Source organism: Lissotriton vulgaris, chromosome 2_1, assembly GCF_964263255.1.
Source record: "Lissotriton vulgaris chromosome 2_1, aLisVul1.2, whole genome shotgun sequence".
NCBI lineage: Eukaryota > Metazoa > Chordata > Amphibia > Caudata > Salamandridae > Lissotriton > Lissotriton vulgaris.
In genome coordinates this window covers 834819216-834835697 of record NC_141687.1, presented here as the reverse complement: position 1 = coordinate 834835697, position 16482 = coordinate 834819216, and the positions used below count along the sequence as shown (strand labels likewise).

Below are 16482 nucleotides of genomic sequence, written 5' to 3'. Positions count from 1 at the left end.
AATTTGGGCTAGAAAAACAGAAAATGTTTTTTAAAAATGTAAAACTGATTTTAATGTACAGTAGCTTTTTTCAGCTTACTTATTTGATGAGTATAGAGCGGCGCTCAAGAAACAGGCACCGCAAGCGGCACATGAATAAAGTAATAAACAAACTGTCTTGTACTGTAGTGCGGCATTCGTGAAATGGGCGCTGACTGAGAAAGACCGTAACACAGAGAGCCCAAATGCACAGTGAGGCAGAGTGAATAAGGAAATGACGCCACACACTGTGCGCAGCCATAGCCAAAAACAATGGACAAACCAACGGAGTTGTCAGTTTTCTGGCAAGCTGCGAATAAAGAAAGGGGCGCGGTCGCCATTAAAGTGAAGGCATGGGGTGTTTTAAAAAAAAGATTTTGTTAAGGTAAATACGGCGAGCTGCTATAAAGAAAGGCATGCGACTGCCAGTAAAATGAAAGCCGGATATGAGGCATTAAAAAAAACAAACACTTTGTTAAGTTAATTACGGGCGAGGCGTTCAGCAAGGGCAGGCAGGAGAAAGTCATTTAAGAAAATAGTGCTCAGAGGCTTGAATTAAAACATCTATAGTAACATGGGCAGTCCTCATTGGAGGTTACAACAAGAGAAAAGGCGGTACTAAGGAGGGACTACTTAGCCTAATGACCAATGAAAAGCCACTATTTACAAAGGACAGTAACAGGAGCCAATTAAAACGATTGGCACAACGTGGGTGAGCTTAATGGTGCCAGGCAAGACCTAAAAAAAGTGGTCTGGAGGTTGATGTGTCAGCACAGTGCTAAGAAGGAAACTGCAGGTAATGTTGACATGTGAATGCTCTGACATTAATATTTCACTTTATAGCACTGTAATGAATATATTTATTAAAAGTAATAGTTTTTAAACATGAACGTAGAACTATTCCTGCCCCACCCCCACCCGGCGACAGTGCCATTAGTGAAGTAAGAGGCAAAACAGTTGTTTTTCCACACTGGCATTCCGAAGTCATGTATATGGATCTTTGATATGTGATAGTAAAGAAACAGAAGGATCAGTTAAATACAATATTTGCTTAAGATTAGACAATTTAGTTAAGCAGGGAAGTCATGATTAGTCCAGTTTTTTTTGGTTTCACCTTATACAAATCTGCTACTGAATAGTCTTTTATCTCAAATGTTAATGTTTAGTTTTTACCCCTTAGTGCGTGAGGGTAGAGCAAAGGTAGCAGGGAGAAGACGTATGGAAGCTTGGCTTGTCATGGGCTCGAGCTTCAAACTGGACACTCGAGCTGAGCCAGAGCCAGGCCAGGCTTTAAGCTTGAGCCTGACTCAAGCATTCAGTGCTTACCCACCTCAACACGTAGGTATCAGTCTGATTTGGAAGAGAATGGGTTGCAGAGGCAGGGAATGAGTGACCAAGACAAGGTTTTTTATAGCCACGCCCTTTCCTCCTGCAGGGAGGGCTGTGAGAGGTGTTGGGAGGAGAGCTGGGGATTCAGGGAGTGTGAGTGCACCTTTACTTCTGCTTGGATGAGTGCGTGCAATGCAATAAGCTCTTGCAGGGAAAGAAGCCAAGGGTGGTAAGAGTGTGGGGAAGTGAGTGAGGGTTGTAGGCTGCTCCTGCAGGAAGCAATGTGAGAGTGTATTGAATTATTGCAGGGAGGAGTGTAGAGATCTCCTGAAGTGAGTGCCTGAGGCGTGCAGGGAGCGCCTGCAGGGAGAAAGGGAGTGTGCAGAGTGTTCCTTCTGGGAAGAGAATGAGAGGTACAGGGATCTCCTGTATTGAGCATTGCAAGGGTGCAGGGAGGAAAGGGAGGGGTGCATGGCTCCCCTTGCTGTGAGGATCCTGAGGGGCACAAGGAGCACCTGCCCGATGGAGAAGGAGGGGGCAGAGTCCTCCTTCTGGGAGGTGAGTGAGTGGTGCAAGTAGCTCCTTTAGTGAATGAGAGCCATGATCGATGCAGGGAGCGCTTGCAGTGGTGGAGTATTGTGAGGTACATTGAGTTTGTGCAGGGAGGAAAACAGGGGTTTGCTGTAGAGTGGAGAGCGAGGGGCACTGTGTGCTCTTGCAGGGGACATTTAGAGCATACATCAGAGTCCCTGCAGGGAGTGCTGTTAGAATGTTGCTTCCTTTCTAATCTAAAAAAGTAACACAAACCCAATGAAAAATATTTGAAGATCTAGGCCCAGGTGTTTTAGCCCCAATTAACCCGAGGAGCTAAGGCCTGTGGCTTACATTTTAGGGTAACTAGCAGGTTATAAGTTCGAGCCCTGGCAGAATCAGTTCAGTTATTTTGATAAAATAGATGGCAATATCAAACAAACACCCACAGATACCTTAAACATGCCTCTCATGGTGCAGTTTCCATTAAAGTAAGGTTGAAAAGGAAGGACTGCTGGTAAAATAAAGTACTGTAATAATGCCTCAAAAAAGGCAATTGTGTGCCGCTAAATTGACATTTTTGTGCTGCAAAATGTGTTAATCTGTACCGCAAAATCCTGAGGGGTCTGTTTATTTTACAGATGAATTGTATACAACAATCAGTCACATTTTGGGTTGGTTTCTTCACTGCAGCTTGGCGTTTTCCTGTTTTATTCAGACGTCAAGGACTATTGGTTTTGCCAGTGCTAATTCTGTTACTGCATTCGGTTTATTTTTGTGAAATTACGTTTTACTATTTCAGTACAGGTTACCTAAAAGGTGAAATCAAAACTGGGCAGCCTTGATATTAGGAACCCCGGCATTCAGCTACTGTGGCGAAGAGTTCCCAATTAAACGTTACTTTTTTTTGGTACAAATTTAGCATTGCCTCAAAGAAAAACAAGACCAGTGCAAATAGCAAGTGTCTATTGAACACAATAGCACAGACAGCAGCAGCTCATGATATAATCTCACTCAAAAGGTGTAGTACAGCAGCAGCAGTGCACACTTCTTTCACACTCACTATGTGTAGCAAAGTCAGCAGCAGTGCACACTTCTTTCACACTCACTAGGTGTAGCAAAGTCAGCAGCAGTGCACACTTCTTTTACACTCGACAGGTGTAGCACAGTCAGGAGCAGTGCACACTGCTTTCACACTCAACAGGTGTAGCACAGTCAGCAGCAGTGCACACTTCTTTCACACTCAACAGGTGTAGCGTGTCAGCAGCAGCACTCTTCTTTCACACTCGACAGGTGTAGCAAAGTCAGGAGCAGCGCACACTTCTTTCACACTCGACAGGTGTAGCACAATCAGCAGCAGAACACACTTCTTTCACACTCGACAGGTGTAGCACAATCAGCAGCAGCGCACACTTCTTTCACACTCGAAAGGTGTAGCACAATCAGCAGCAGCGCACACTTCTTTCACACTCGACAGGTGTAGCACAGTCAGCAGCAGCTCACACTTCTTTCACACTCGACAGGTGTAGCGCGTCAGCAGCAGCACTCTTCTTTCACACTCGACAGGTGTAGCAAAGTCAGGAGCAGCGCACACTTCTTTCACACTCGACAGGTGTAGCACAATCAGCAGCAGAACACACTTCTTTCACACTCGACAGGTGTAGCACAATCAGCAGCAGCGCACACTTCTTTCACACTCGAAAGGTGTAGCACAATCAGCAGCAGCGCACACTTCTTTCACACTCGACAGGTGTAGCACAGTCAGCAGCAGCTCACACTTCTTTCACACTCGACAGGCGTAGCACAATCAGCAGCAGCGCACACTTCATTCTCATTCGACAGGTGTAGCACAATCACCAGCAGCGCATACTTCTTTCACACTCGACAGGTGTAGCACAATCAGCAGCAGCGCACACTTCTTTCACACGCGACAGGTGTGGCTAAATCAGCAGCAGCGCACACTTCTTTCACACTCCACAGGTGTAGCACAATCAGCAGCAGCGCACACTTCTTACAAACTCGACAGGTGTAGCACAATCAGCAGCAGCGCACACTTCTTTCATACTCAACAGGTGTAGCACAATCAGCAGCAGCGCACACTTCTTTCACACTCAACAGGTGTAGCAAAGTCAGCAGCCGTACACACTTATTTCACACTCAACAGGTGTAGCAAAGTCAGCAGCAGTGCACACTTCTTTCACACTCGACAGGTGTAGCAAAGTCAGCAGCAGCTCACACTTCTTTCACACTCAACAGGTGTAGCACAATCAGCAGCAGCACACACTTCTTTCACACTCGACAGGTGTAGCACAATCAGCAGCAGCGCACACTTCATTCTCATTCGACAGGTGTAGCACAATCACCAGCAGCGCATACTTCTTTCACACTCGACAGGTGTAGCACAATCAGCAGCAGCGCACACTTCTTTCACACTCAACAGGTGTAGCAAAGTCAGCAGCCGTACACACTTCTTTCACACTCAACAGATGTAGCAAAGTCAGCAGCAGTGCACACTTCTATCACACTCAACATGTGTAGCAAAGTCAGCAGCAGCGCACACTTCTTTCACACTCAACAGGTGTAGCGCAATCAGCAGCAGCGCACACTTCTTTCACACTCGACAGGTGTAGCACAATCAGCAGCAGCGCACACTTCTTTCACACGCGACAGATGTAACTGAATCAGCAGCAGCGCACACTTCTTGTTGTGGATAACGTCCTCAGGATCGGTTTGAAGATTATGTTCCACCTCTCAATCTATCCAACAGCTGGAAATGCCGTTAAGGCACAGCACGTTGAACGGATTAAGCGAGGGACGTATGGGAAGAGGTTTAGGGGCCAGGAAGGAAAGGAAGGGGACAGCAGGGAGGGAGATCTGGAAAAGACAGAAAGAGAACAACAACTCATGAGTAACTGTCTTTTCTCACTACTGAATACAATAATGACAATTAGACCTAATATTGACTAAGTACCTGTAAAGAAAAAGAATTCTTCAGGGGAGAGATAAATGATGCCAGAGGTAAGGATATAGGTGCTGCTGCTATAACATAAGAGAAGACAATGACTTGTAACCTCCTGTATACCAACATTTATAATCTTAGTCACCAACTAATATTCAGACCATGACATACCCCTAGCTCACTCCTTGTGGGCTTCACAGGGATCGAGAGTTGAGAACCACTCCAAATCAATCCCTGTTAATTAAGGAGCAAGAGACACAGGGATTAAAACAACATCCTAGTGGAACACCTCATCATCATCACAATGCAAATAATAATTGAAGCCGCCTCTATGTTGAAAGCACACAGAAACGATCACCGTTCAGTTCTTTCCCCCACGTACTGTACTTCAAAAGAGGAGCCAAGTTTTTCCCCCACAAAAGTATGTGAAGCAAGAGCACAATGGTTTAACCTCCGTGGATTAATCACCATCCACAACACCGTCGGCCGACAATACCGACCGGGACAATCCCATAGAACCAAGGAGGGACTTTAACCCTCGAAAACCACGAGTGAACAAAAAGCCCTGGAAACCTCCTACAGGACTCAACAAGGAAGTTCAAATGTCAAGACTTAAGCTGCCTAGGTGCAAGCACCCTTACCACACCAGGAACGGCTTGCCGAATAACGATCAGATCGGACCGGAGAATTCCCGATGCTGAGCGCTGCTCCCAGTCTTCCTTATGCTTCCGCGATCGTCCTCTCGCGAGAATGCAAAGGATCATGGGAGCGGTAGTTCTTTTGCCGCGCCTGCCGGGAATTGTAGTTCACCCGCGCAGCGCGAACATGACAGTACATCCCCCTTACAGAGAAGGCGAAGTCAAGGCCCTGGTTTAGCAGGATGCTTCCTATGAAAGGCCGCCACCCTCGCAGGGGAATGGAGCCCAGCCGCAGGCTCCCACGAATTTTCCTCAGGACCGTAACCCTTCCAGGAAACCAAATACCAAAGTTTACGGCCACGATACTTGGAATCCAACAGACTCCGGACCTCATACTCCAACACTCCATCCACCACCACCGGAGGAGGTCGCGATCTACTCTTTCCTCTTGCGGGCTTCAACAGAGACACATGAAAGACAGGGTGGATCCGCAAATGAGAAGGTAGTTTCAGTTTCACTGCAACCGGATTCACCCTTTTCTCAATGGCATAGGGACCAATGTATTTAGGATTGAACATACTCAATTTCTTGAACCGTAGATTACGAGTAGACAACCACACCATGTCCCCTCGAACATACAATGGTCCCTGTCTCCGGTGTCTATCGGCTGCAGTCTTGTATTGCGCCTTGGCCTTTGCTAGCTGAGACTGAACCTTGGACAAGGTGTCACGAATCCGGGCCACCCTACGTGCAACCTCAGGCAAAGCAGGGTCCGCTCGCGGATGGACAAAAGGAAGGAACCTGGGATGTCTGCCATAGTTACAGAAAAAAGGCGTCTCTTTGGTTGAGCTATGGATGGCGTTGTTATACGCCACCTCCGCCAGCCACAAGTGATCCACCCACGCCTCCGTGCCTTGATCCACAAAACACCTGAGATACTGTTTGAGTGTCTGATTTAGGCGCTCTGTTTGCCCGTCTGTTTGTGGGTGGAAGCTAGTAGAAAGGGCGGTTTGAATGTGAAGCATTGAACACCATTTCCTCCAGAATTGGGCAGTGAATTGCGCACCTCTATCGGACACGATCACACTGGGCAAACCATGAAGCCGAACCACTTGTGACATAAGCATTTCCGCCAACTGCCCCGCCGTGGGCACTTGTGCACAAGCGATAAAGTGCCCCATCTTGGTCAGGTAATCGACCACAACTAGAATCGCTGTACAACCCTGGTCTTTGGGCAGGCCAACTACAAAATCCAATGATATCCTATCCCAAGGAACAGAGGGAGTAGGAAGAGGTTGTAACAAACCTTGTGGACGTCCGTGATCTGACTTCATCCTAGCACATTGTTCGCACTCAGAAACCCACTTCCGGATATCAGGTCTCACAGAGGGCCACCAAAAATGACGGAGAACCTGTTCAACAGTCTTGGCTTCTCCAAAGTGACCAGCACATGGGGAGTCATGGCACCATACAAACACCTGCCTCCGCAGCTGCACGGTGGGTATTAGTAACCTTTGGTTATGCACTGGAAGGCCCCCATGCAATGTCCATTCAGGATGTTTCTGTAACCACGTCTTCCATGAAAACGAGGAAATGCCTCTAGCCACACCTTTCAAAAAGGTATCCGGCTGTAACGCACACAGTACCTTAGCAGGGTCGATGATGCTGGCCACCGGTGCCCCCCCAGGAAGAACCGCGGATGACTGACGGGTAAGAGCATCTGCCTTGCGGTTCTCTACTCCCGGTCTGTAGGTAATAATGAAATGGAAACCTGAAAAGAACATCATCCATCTCAGTTGCCTGGGGGAAAGATGCCGGGCTGCCGTCATAAATTGCAGATTGCGGTGGTCTGTGTACACAGTGACTAGATGTTTTGCACCCATTAAGAAGTGCCGCCACTCAAGGAAGGAGTCACGGACTGCCAACAGCTCTTTTTCTGATATATGGTAGTTCTTTTCGGCAGCGTTCAACTTCCGAGACATAAAAGCCACTGGATGAAGTTGCCCTGTATCTGTGTTTCTTTGGGACAAAACCGCTCCGATTGCCACTTCTGATGCATCAGCCTCCACTACATAGGCTTTGTCCGGATCAGGATGGGCCAATATTGGAGCAGTCACAAAGGCATGTTTGAGAGCAGAGAAAGCTGACTGTGCCTCCTCGGTCCATTTGAATACAGTGTTTTTCTTCAGGAGATGAGTTATAGGGGCCACCAACTTTGAGAAATGCCCGATGAAGCGCCTATAAAAATTGGCAAAACCAATGAAGCACTGGACATCCCGGATATTACTGGGAACAGGCCAATTTGTTATAGCCGAAATCTTACGTTCTGCCATCTCCTGACCTTCCGGACTTAAGATCACCCCCAAGAACTCCACAGAACGTACATGAAAATCGCACTTACTCAGTTTACAGTATAAGTGGTGCGCTTGAAGTATACTCAATACTGTCTCTACATGATGGAGATGTAATTCCTCAGACTCGGAGTACACCAATATGTCATCTATATATACGATGACATACCGATCCAAGATCTCACGAAGGACGTCGTTCAGAAAGAATTGAAAGGCCGCAGGGGCATTGCAAAGCCCAAATGGCATAACCAGGTACTCAAAAAGACCATACCTGGTTTTAAAGGCGGTCTTCCACTCATCTCCCTGCCTCATGCGAACCAAGTGGTATGCACCTTTAAGATCCAATTTGGTGAAAACAGTAGCTCCTTTGACTTGTTCCAAAAGAACACTGATGAGAGGGAGAGGGTATCTGTTTTTAATAGTGATGGCGTTTAATGCGCGAAAATCCACACATGCCCTCAGTTCTCCATTGGTCTTAGGAATGAAGAAAAGGGGCGATGCTGCTGGTGATTTGGACGGGCGGATGAATCCCAATTCCAGCAACTTGTCAAGATAGGACCTCAAGTGCTGTGTCTCAGGTTCAGTCAATGCGTAAATACGCCCAGTAGGTACCACTGCCCCAGGTATCAGATCTATTTGGCAGTCATACTGCCTATGAGGGGGGAGTTCTTCGGCATGGGTTTCACTGAATACCTTCGCGTATTTAGAGTAGGCTGCCGGGAGTACCACACATTTTTCTGCAGCAGTCGCAATATTGAAGCCGCTAGACAATGCTCTAGCAGGGATCAGAGAGGCCGCATGACAGTGCTCCAAACAATGGTCAGAATCCATGATCAAAGTTCTGCTGCCCCAGTTTATGCTCGGATTGTGCTTCTCCAACCATGGGATACCAAAAATCACCCCATACTGAGGAGCCCTGATCACGCTAAAGGTAATCCGTTCCACATGTGCTTCCCCATACCACACCTCCAATGCTTCAGTTCTGTATTCCACTGAACCCGTCCTCAACCTCCTCCCATCCACCGCATACACCACCTCTGGAAACTCGTTCTGTATCAATTCGATACCCTTGCTCTGAGCTTCCTGAATGTCCATAAACATACCTGTAGCTCCTGAGTCAACCATGGCAGACATGTTCACCTGCACACCTTCCACTACCATCCTTATGGGAAGAAAAAAATGACCTTTTGATCCCACCTTGACGTCATGCAACGAAGGGACGGATAAATGACTCCAAGACACCCCTTCTTGTGACCTAGAGTCCGTCAGTTTCCCGCCCCCTCTTCAGCTGTGGTTGAGACTACTCTGGGAGAGCGAAAACGATTGCCTTTGGGTTTGACGGGACACTCCCGTACGAAATGCCCACGTTTCCCACAATATAGACAAAGACCCTGCTTGCGACGGGACTCTTTTTCAGCTGGGGTGAGGGCTTGTCTGACAGCTCCGATATCCATCGGTTCAGGGGCAGACACCGAGGGGGTTTCGGTTGGTTTGCTCCGCTCTACAGGGGGTTTTCTACGAGTATCCCCCCTCCGTTCGCTTATCCGGTGATCTAGCCTCAACGACAGGTTGATCAGATCCTCAACAGTAGCTGGTTGCGGATCGATCTGTGCTATGACGTCTTTTAGCTCCTCGCTTAACCCCTGATGGAACAAGGAGGCTTGTTTGTTCTCGGGCCAACTGGTCTCTGCTACTAGTCTCCTGAATGCGTTAATATACCCCACCAGATCTTTGCTACCCTGTTTCAACTCTAATAGCTCACGATCTGCCGTGTAGGAGTCCGCCCTTCTATCAAAAACTCTTATAAACTCCTGTCTGAAGGATTCCCAATCATGTAGCAAGGGGTCATTCCGATTGACAAAGGGTACAGCCCACTGCGCGGCATTCCCCACCAGATAGGATATCGCGAAAGCCACTTTTGCCTGGTTGGTTGGGAAGGATTTAGGCTTACATGAGAAATGTAGTGCTACCTGCGTAAGAAATACCTGCACCTTCTCTGAATCCCCCTGAAAGCGCTCGGGGGAGGCCAATGGGATAGAAACCGGCATTTCCACTACCACAGCAGTGGATGGAGCAGGTACACCCGCATCAAAAGGGTTTCTTGGGAGACCATCAAACCTGGCCCGCAGGTCAGCTGTCTCTTGTCTGGATGCTGCTACTTCTATTTGTAAACCCGCTAAAGCAGCTATCACTTCATCCATGGTAGCCATAAGGTTCAACCCGACCGGGAGGACAATATTCGTGGATCGGGAATTCTGTTGTGGATAACGTCCTCAGGATCGGTTTGAAGATTATGTTCCACCTCTCAATCTATCCAACAGCTGGAAATGCCGTTAAGGCACAGCACGTTGAACGGATTAAGCGAGGGACGTATGGGAAGAGGTTTAGGGGCCAGGAAGGAAAGGAAGGGGACAGCAGGGAGGGAGATCTGGAAAAGACAGAAAGAGAACAACAACTCATGAGTAACTGTCTTTTCTCACTACTGAATACAATAATGACAATTAGACCTAATATTGACTAAGTACCTGTAAAGAAAAAGAATTCTTCAGGGGAGAGATAAATGATGCCAGAGGTAAGGATATAGGTGCTGCTGCTATAACATAAGAGAAGACAATGACTTGTAACCTCCTGTATACCAACATTTATAATCTTAGTCACCAACTAATATTCAGACCATGACATACCCCTAGCTCACTCCTTGTGGGCTTCACAGGGATCGAGAGTTGAGAACCACTCCAAATCAATCCCTGTTAATTAAGGAGCAAGAGACACAGGGATTAAAACAACATCCTAGTGGAACACCTCATCATCATCACAATGCAAATAATAATTGAAGCCGCCTCTATGTTGAAAGCACACAGAAACGATCACCGTTCAGTTCTTTCCCCCACGTACTGTACTTCAAAAGAGGAGCCAAGTTTTTCCCCCACAAAAGTATGTGAAGCAAGAGCACAATGGTTTAACCTCCGTGGATTAATCACCATCCACAACACCGTCGGCCGACAATACCGACCGGGACAATCCCATAGAACCAAGGAGGGACTTTAACCCTCGAAAACCACGAGTGAACAAAAAGCCCTGGAAACCTCCTACAGGACTCAACAAGGAAGTTCAAATGTCAAGACTTAAGCTGCCTAGGTGCAAGCACCCTTACCACACCAGGAACGGCTTGCCGAATAACGATCAGATCGGACCGGAGAATTCCCGATGCTGAGCGCTGCTCCCAGTCTTCCTTATGCTTCCGCGATCGTCCTCTCGCGAGAATGCAAAGGATCATGGGAGCGGTAGTTCTTTTGCCGCGCCTGCCGGGAATTGTAGTTCACCCGCGCAGCGCGAACATGACACTTCTTTCACACTCGACAGGTGTAGCATAATCGGCAGCAGCGCACACTTTCAACCCAATCACCTGATCTTTCGGAAGCAGTTGAAAACTTGGCTTTTTCCCTGAGTTTTTCCCTCTCTCCATATCGTAGTCCTGCTGCAGCGCTGGGATGCCCCCGGGTAGCCATGCGCTATATAAAAGCCTTTTCCATTTCCATTCCATTCCACTCGACAGGTGTAGCACAATCAGCAGCAGCGCACACTTCTTTCACACTCAACAGGTGTAGCAAAGTCAGCAACAGCGCACACTTCTTTCACACTCAACAGGTGTAGCAAAGTCAGCAGCAGCTCACACTTCTTTCACACTCAACAGGTGTAGCAGTCAGCAGCAGCGCACACTTCTTTCACACTCAACAGGTGTAGCAAAGTCAGCAGTAGCACACACTTCTTTCACACTCAACAGGTGTAGCAAAGTCAGCAGCAGCGCACACTTCTTTCACACTCGACAGGTGTAGCACAATCAGCAGCAGCGCACACTTCTTTCACACTCGAAAGGTGTAGCACAATCAGCAGCAGCGCACACTTCTTTCACACTCGACAGGTGTAGCACAGTCAGCAGCAGCTCACACTTCTTTCACACTCGACAGGCGTAGCACAATCAGCAGCAGCGCACACTTCATTCTCATTCGACAGGTGTAGCACAATCACCAGCAGCGCATACTTCTTTCACACTCGACAGGTGTAGCACAATCAGCAGCAGCGCACACTTCTTTCACACGCGACAGGTGTGGCTAAATCAGCAGCAGCGCACACTTCTTTCACACTCCACAGGTGTAGCACAATCAGCAGCAGCGCACACTTCTTACAAACTCGACAGGTGTAGCACAATCAGCAGCAGCGCACACTTCTTTCATACTCAACAGGTGTAGCACAATCAGCAGCAGCGCACACTTCTTTCACACTCAACAGGTGTAGCAAAGTCAGCAGCCGTACACACTTATTTCACACTCAACAGGTGTAGCAAAGTCAGCAGCAGTGCACACTTCTTTCACACTCGACAGGTGTAGCAAAGTCAGCAGCAGCTCACACTTCTTTCACACTCAACAGGTGTAGCACAATCAGCAGCAGCACACACTTCTTTCACACTTGACAGGTGTAACACAATCAGCAGCAGCGCACACTTCATTCTCATTCGACAGGTGTAGCACAATCACCAGAAGCGCATACTTCTTTCACACTCGACAGGTGTAGCACAATCAGCAGCAGCGCACACTTCTTTCACACTCGACAGGTGTAGCACAATCAGCAGCAGCGCACACTTCTTTCACACTCAACAGGTGTAGCAAAGTCAGCAACAGCGCACACTTCTTTCACACTCAACAGGTGTAACAAAGTCAGCAGCAGCTCACACTTCTTTCACGCTCAACAGGTGTAGCAGTCAGCAGCAGCGCACACTTCTTTCACACTCAACAGGTGTAGCAAAGTCAGCAGTAGCACACACTTCTTTCACACTCAACAGGTGTAGCAAAGTCAGCAGCAGCGCACACTTCTTTCACACTCGACAGGTGTAGCACAATCAGCAGCAGCGCACACTTCTTTCACACTCGACAGGTGTAGCACAATCACCAGCAGCGCATACTTCTTTCACACTCGACAGGTATTAGCAAAGTCAGCAGCAGCGCATACTTCTTTCACACTCAACAGGTGTAGCAAAGTCAGCAGCAGCTCACACTTCTTTCACACTCAACAGGTGTAGCAGTCAGCAGCAGCGCACACTTCTTTCACACTCAACAGGTGTAGCAAAGTCAGCAGTAGCACACACTTCTTTCACACTCCACAGGTGTAGCAAAGTCAGCAGCAGCGCACACTTCTTTCACACTCGACAGGTGTAGCACAATCAGCAGCAGCGCACACTTCTTTCACACTCGACAGGTGTAGCACAATCACCAGCAGCGCATACTTCTTTCACACTCAACAGGTGAGGCACAATCAGCAGCAGCGCACACTTCTTTCACACTCAACAGGTGTAGTAAAGTCAGCAGCAGCGCACACTTCTTTCACACTCGACAGGTGTAGCACAATCAGCAGCAGCGCACACTTCTTTCACACTCAACAGGTGAGGCACAATCAGCAGCAGCGCACACTTCTTTCACACTCAACAGGTGTAGTAAAGTCAGCAGCAGTGCACACTTCTTTCACACTCGACAGGTGTAGCACAATCAGCAGCAGCGCACACTTCTTTCACACTCAACAGGTGAGGCACAATCAGCAGCAGCGCACACTTCTTTCACACTCAACAGGTGTAGTAAAGTCAGCAGCAGCGCACACTTCTTTCACACTCGACAGGTGTAGTAAAGTCAGCAGCAGCGCACACTTCTTTCACACTCAACAGGTGAGGCACAATCAGCAGCAGCGCACACTTCTTTCACACTCAACAGGTGTAGTAAAGTCAGCAGCAGCGCACACTTCTTTCACACTCGACAGGTGTAGTAAAGTCAGCAGCAGCGCACACTTCTTTCACACTCAACAGGTGTAGCACAATCACCAGCAGCGCATACTTCTTTCACACTCAACAGGTGAGGCACAATCAGCAGCAGCACACACTTCGTTCACACTCAACAGGTGAGGCACAATCAGCAGCAGCGCACACTTCGTTCACACTCAACAGGTGTAGCAAAGTCAGCAGCAGCGCACACTTCTTTCACACTTGACAGTTGTAGCACAATCATCAGCACTGCTTGCTTCTGCAGCAGACGTCGAACATGTGCAGCAGCCGCACGAGCTTTCTTACCCTGACACCGGGTGTACTGCATGACATTGAAGTTGCAGTGTATGTACATGTCAGGTAAAAAGAGACATTTTCCAACGCGCTAACATGAGTTTCGTGTGGACCGTGGGAAAGGCTGGGGTGATAGACTGGCCCGTCAGTTTTTTAGACCCTCTAAAAACAAGTCTTTTGTAAGCTGAGCTCGGCACATCTGTCCCCAATTACCTCCTGAGCTGAACTGGACTGGAAACTCTTACAGGCGACCGCCTTCTAAAGGCTGGCTGAAAAGCGCAATAATACATCCAACCTATACTCAGCCATTGATGGAGAAAAGCAGGAAGAATGAGCCCAGCGAAGGCAGCGGCTGGTCCTCCACCCCCGCTATTCTGATACTGGGCATCTCTCACAGCTCGATCAGTGCACAGTGACCCTGACCTACACCCCACTTGTTATTCCATTCTTGAGACCCGGGAACAGCTTTCCCAGGCGACCATACTCTTCAGTCCTGCTCGGCAGCATCCTCTTCCATCATTGCTCCTTTGACCCCACACAACTGCTGCTGTACCTCTAGCATGACCTACAGCATCCCAGTACTGAGACCCAGAGACTGCCTCGCCAACACACCTCAGTCCTGACCCACACCGCCAACTGATAGCCCTCTACTGGTGCTCGCACAAAACACTGAAAATGCCCCTCAGTCCAGTCTCACAGCCCTGGGGAATCCAGTGCACCTCAACCATGAGCTTAGCACCCCTGCTGTTCTAGTACTGAGAAAAAGACAGGCCTCTGTTAAAGCACCCCAGCCATAAGCTGGAACACCCTGGCTTTTCTGGACTTAACACTAAGGCGCGTCACCAAACCAATATTAGTCAAAATACATGATTCCCTGTCCACACATTTGTTTCAGCATAAGCGATCACTCCGAAAGTAATCTCCTCTTTTGGTCTAAACTGCCAAATGTAGACCAATGCCATCGCATCCCTAATCGAACTCCAACAAGACAGTTCAGACTCTATAAACATCAGCCTGTGCTTGGTGGTCACGGAAGAATCGATGGAAAAATGTGTCTGCCTCAACACTAACCCTGGTAGAAATTCTGATTTTTAAACACTCTTAGCAGTGATCCATTTGAAACAGTCTGCAGATCTTGTGTCACCTCCTACTCTACTCAAACTATCTTGAAATCTTGGTGTTCTTTTCGATTCAGACCTTTTCTGTACACTAGAAGCTTAAACAGTTTCCAAAAATGCCCACTACCACCTCTACGACTTATATAAACCTTGCTTCTCGCTCGTCATTCTTTAACGGGTCCTCATCTTTCGGGCACTTGTGCAATCCAGACATTTCTACTGCTCTGTAGTTTTTTTTAAAGCCCCACTCAAGATGTTGTCTAAACTGCAAGTGGTTCACAACTGAACTATCAGACTTAGCTTCAATCAGAAATAAAACAACACATTTCTGCCAGTTGATCTAAATGAAATAGACTTCATATCAACCCAAGCACAAACCATACTAAACACCTTCTACATAAATGAGGTCTATAAATAAAAACACCCCCTAGAACCTCCTACACTTATTTGTGCTAACCAAAAGAAATCACCACTCCTACAAAGACACCAAGCTCATTTCTTCCAAACACTAAAGGAAAAGCCTTGCTACAGCAGTGGCAGAGCTATGAAATAATCTTCTCATCTACTGCAAAAATGCCTTGACATTGAAGAGATTTAAAGCCATTATGAAGAAAAAAAACTCTCCGCACTCGCACTTCTGATGTGCAAGGGACTCTTGAGCCTTTAAATATATACATATATATATATATATATATATATATATATATATATATATATATATTGTTGGTAATTTGTTCATGATTTCTATTGTCACATCTTCGCCCCATTTCCTGTCCGCCTCTCCCCCCTGCGACCAGAGTTATGTTCTGGCAGATGCTGCGCACAACACATAAAGGAAATAAAATAGGCAATAGAAAAAAAGCAATCGACAATGTCAGTAAACAGCCAGGGTCCCTAAACTGAAGGTCAGTGGTTGGCACCAATGCAGATAATGGGTAAAAACACACAACTGACCCTCATTGACTTTCTGCTGTTCCTGTACTGAGGTCCACAAAAAACACTAACCATGCACCCCAATTAAACAAAAATCATTTTATTGAGCTTTTACATCATACAGCATGTACGGGTAAATAAGGCACACCAGTCCAAGTCTAGCTCCCACTCCTCAACTGCTGGGGGCTCATGTTTACCCCATTTTCTAGCTACATTACACTTAGTGACGCCAGCCGCTAGCTTCACCCATATGTCTTGGTATCTGGGTCTCGGTTCCGCCGCTAATATGTTCAACAGGAGGTCTTTGGCATTTATTGAGACCTCCGTACTTGTGACCCTGGATCTTGACCTCCGCTATCTGTTCCCCAAAATTTTGGATTTGCGAGCTAGCCCATAGAATTTGGAAAAAATTAGCCTCTTGACTGCCATGCACCCCACTCTTGATCTGTGACTTTCTTTCATTGAAAAACTTGACGATATATATATATATAACCTTTTTGCACAA

General features: G+C 47.4%; 1 protein-coding gene across 1 annotated transcript in view; it reads left to right on the top strand.

The window, feature by feature from the left end:
• The window catches only part of LOC147731248 (uncharacterized), a 269780-nt gene that overhangs the window by 149044 nt on the left and 104254 nt on the right, over positions 1 to 16482 (top strand). The window lies entirely within an intron of this gene.